At 33.9% G+C, this 3,674-nt stretch overlaps 1 pseudogene; it reads right to left on the reverse strand.

Moving 5' to 3' along the window:
- Nucleotides 1-1,176: 1,176 nt before the first annotated feature.
- The window catches only part of LOC107684481 (pancreatic secretory granule membrane major glycoprotein GP2-like), a 10,540-nt pseudogene continuing 8,042 nt past the window's right edge, over nt 1,177-3,674 (reverse strand).

The following is a 3,674-nucleotide window of genomic DNA, read 5'->3' on the forward strand; positions in this document are numbered from 1 at the left end:
TTCAAATATGATGCATCAAGACAACAACACTATGATGATAAATGATGGCAAATAAGACTGTGTATCTTGTACCAAGTCATGAAGCACTGATTTTAAATATGCACATATTCAATTTGTATGAATGAGATTTGAAAGAGCAAGGGGAAATTTAACAGTAAACAACAATTTGCATATGTGTCTGTGTCTTACAAAAAGCTAACATACAGTATGGCTTAAGAAGAAAATATAGTGGATGAGTCATATATAGTATTATTTTCTAGTCACCATTCACTTTCAATATATTGAAAAGAGCAGCATGAACATTCGAACATTTACTTTACAGTACATTGGATTTTTTTGTGTGTGTGTGAACTATTCCTTTAAAGCAGCGACAATGTTAACACATTCATATGAGGATACGGGATGCATGAATGTAATTACATGCTATTTGAAAGCCTTGGCGAGCATTTGTGCATCAGTGTGCCAGACATTGTACCATAGAGCAAATGTTGGGCTCGTTGCTGGCATCCTTTTAACATGTGATTCTGTGTCAAAAGAACAACGTGGGCTCTCATTTTCCTAATGGAGTGAGGTGCACCTAGCATTTTAAAAATGCACAAATTACAATGCATAATAAATGAAAGTGTTTCATCTTTATAGTTAGCTAATTAGGACACATTACTCAAAGTAATGGAACACAGATGGAAAAATATCTGCTGTTGAAAAATTTATGTAAGAGAAGGTGTGGTTTGATAATAATCCTTGTTAGTGTACAACAACAAACCTTGAAATGTCAAGAAGTCTCAAAGAAATCATCATGACCCTTTTATATCCCACAGACTTGTGTCATTGCAGACAAAGGAGCTGCATCACAGGGTGGATCTTTTGAATAACACTGTTCACAAATCAATTTCAATTTCATCACCAGCTTGACGAGGTGAGATGCATATCGATCATGTAAGACAAACACGATTCCTTCAGTGCCAGAGACACACAGTTACACAATGCACCATACAAATGTCCGCTCTGCAGAGAACTGAGAACATTATGCTGATACAGATGTAACTCCCTGCCTCTAAGTGAATACAGGCTCCGCATGCAACTGTTTGCATGCAGTGCCATCTAACGTTCACTGCCCAGAATGCAGATTAAACATATTTTAGGGACTACATCTATCTATCTTTACAAAAACAATGTTTATAAAAATGAAATCAATAAGGAAATACACAGACCAGGAGCACTAGACACACTCACTTCTTCCGGAGCCCAAATATCTGTGGGGCAGGACATGGCTTCAAGAAGCCTAAAGAAATGAACAAAAATAAGTATATCTGGAAATGTTCTATCATCTGTGAAAACAAGAGAACTGAGCCTAAAACTGAATATTCATTACTACTGGAAACAAGTAGCCTACCTCACCTTACATAATGTTCAGATAATGCCACCAAAGATTCAAAAGTTAGAAATGGTCATAAGTTTTAAAAGTATTTGATAAATCTACTAATAGTCTATCAACTACTTTATGCCAATAGTCTTTACAATCTACTTAAGCTTACGAATCTTTTGAGAAACGCAGCCCAGATCGATTTTAACTGAAACTGATCATTCGACGACTCAGGTCGTTTCGACCGATTCACTGAAAAGAATCGATACAAAAGAATGAAACGTTCGGACACACTTTGTTTTAAACAGCCCGCTTACTACTTTTTATAGTTGAAATGTCAGGACAATAGTATCAGGCTACCCTTCTACTTAATCAGTAAAATATCTTCGTTACTGAAACTTCGCTTTTTATCGACAGAATCAATTAATGTTTCTCCGGGTTCACAGCTTACATCTACAATCGGTTTGTATATGGGCCTATATTTTAAACATATATAGACTATATAGAGTTTACTCTTACCAGCTGGTCCCAGCGGAGAGAGTAATGTGAATCATGCACATTCACAAGTCAATCCCTGAAGCAAATTGTTGTTTGTCAACTAGGGCCTACTTCCATCGAGTATCATGAAAATGGCTTCACACTGCTTCACGAAGCTTCGAAACTTGTATTTCAAATCAGTGCTTTCGGAATGCGTCAAACTGGTAAAGTCACGTGACGTAACGATTTACTTTTTCAAAACTTTAAGTGATTTGACGCTAGGGTGAAATCCATGAGCTGGTATTAATTGTAGGCTGAGCTGTATCTGTGTATATATATATATATATATAACAGTGTTGGGGAAAGTTACTTTTAAAAGTAATGCATTACAATATTGCGTTACTCCATAATCCATAAAAAAAAAAGTAACTCAGATATTCTCTTGTAAATTAAAAAGTAATGCGTTACTTTACTAGTTACTTGAAAAAAGTAATCTGATTACGTAACTCGCGTTACTTGTAATGCTTTACCCTCAACACTGTATGTATATATATATATATATATATATATATATATATAATATTTGTAAAAATGTAACAAACTTGTTGATACACTGAATAAGTAATGTAAATCTACGAAAGACTAGGCTACAGATAAAAATGGTGCATTTACCGCTAATATCCATAGATTCGATTTTGAAGATTAGACTTTAATGAAAACACTTGTTTTGTAAAAGATGTAGCTACTTTCAAGCATCCTAATGTCCTACATAGATAATGTCCTGTGTATCTCATGACACGCATACATTTGTACATATAGTATAGCCTATGAATTGAATCGCAGTAGACAAAAAGCTGTTGACAGGAGTTCACTGAAAAAAAATGCAACCATAAAAAGTGATAAAAAAGCACCTCAAGTATAAACAGTTTGCATTTATCCAAAGAACCACAAGGTGGAACACTTTCCTACTCCTGCTGAAAAATCCATGCTTGCTTTAGGTTACACATCATGCTTATCTGTTTAATAACCCTTCTAATGAGAATAGATCATTTAGTGCCTGAATATTCTAACCTGAATTAAGAATAAGAGAGAAATAGAGAAGAATTAAGAAGAGATATAGCATCCTGATAAATGTGTCAAAGAGCAAACAAACCTGAAACTGAAGTTAAGTAATATTTGGAAGCAACAGGACTAACAAATTTTGTGATATTCAAGAGGCATGAGGTTGACGCATCGATGCCACAAATTTATTTTTAACATCTCATATAGCTACCCTTAACAGTTTTTTTTTTTCTTCTTTCTTTTATTTCTTATTATTGAGTGAATAAACACATAAACAGCAATTTCAAAATCACATTACATAACTGTTTTGTGATATTGATAACTACTGTATATTAGAATTTGGAGAATGGCAGATTAACCATGTTTATACAAAATAATTTAGGGTTGAGTCAAACTGAATGAAAACACAATTCTCTGACGTAAACTTCATTAGTAGCGTTACAGTTTTAAAGTAACTTGATCAATTTGGGATTTTTTGAGCAGGTGTTATCAAATGTGGGTTATCTGCACATTTATTGAGAAAATATACTGTCTGGAAACATAGTTTCTAATCAACACCTAAATCAGTTTTTCTTTTCTTTGCATGTGACATTTCAGAATTCCTATGCATCTGCTGTTTAGAAAGAAATGCTGTATAATGATTACTGTCAGTGGTTCTCGAGTGGTGGACTGCAAAATTTTCCAGTTTTTATATTCTGTGTATTATATTTTACTTTTAATGTTAGTTTCAATGGGTATTTCAGTATTTAGTTTTAGTTTTGTGTGTGTGTGT

Source organism: Sinocyclocheilus anshuiensis, unplaced genomic scaffold (genome assembly GCF_001515605.1).
Source record: "Sinocyclocheilus anshuiensis isolate Anshui unplaced genomic scaffold, SAMN03320099.WGS_v1.1 scaffold1833, whole genome shotgun sequence".
In the NCBI taxonomy this organism is placed as follows: domain Eukaryota; kingdom Metazoa; phylum Chordata; class Actinopteri; order Cypriniformes; family Cyprinidae; genus Sinocyclocheilus; species Sinocyclocheilus anshuiensis.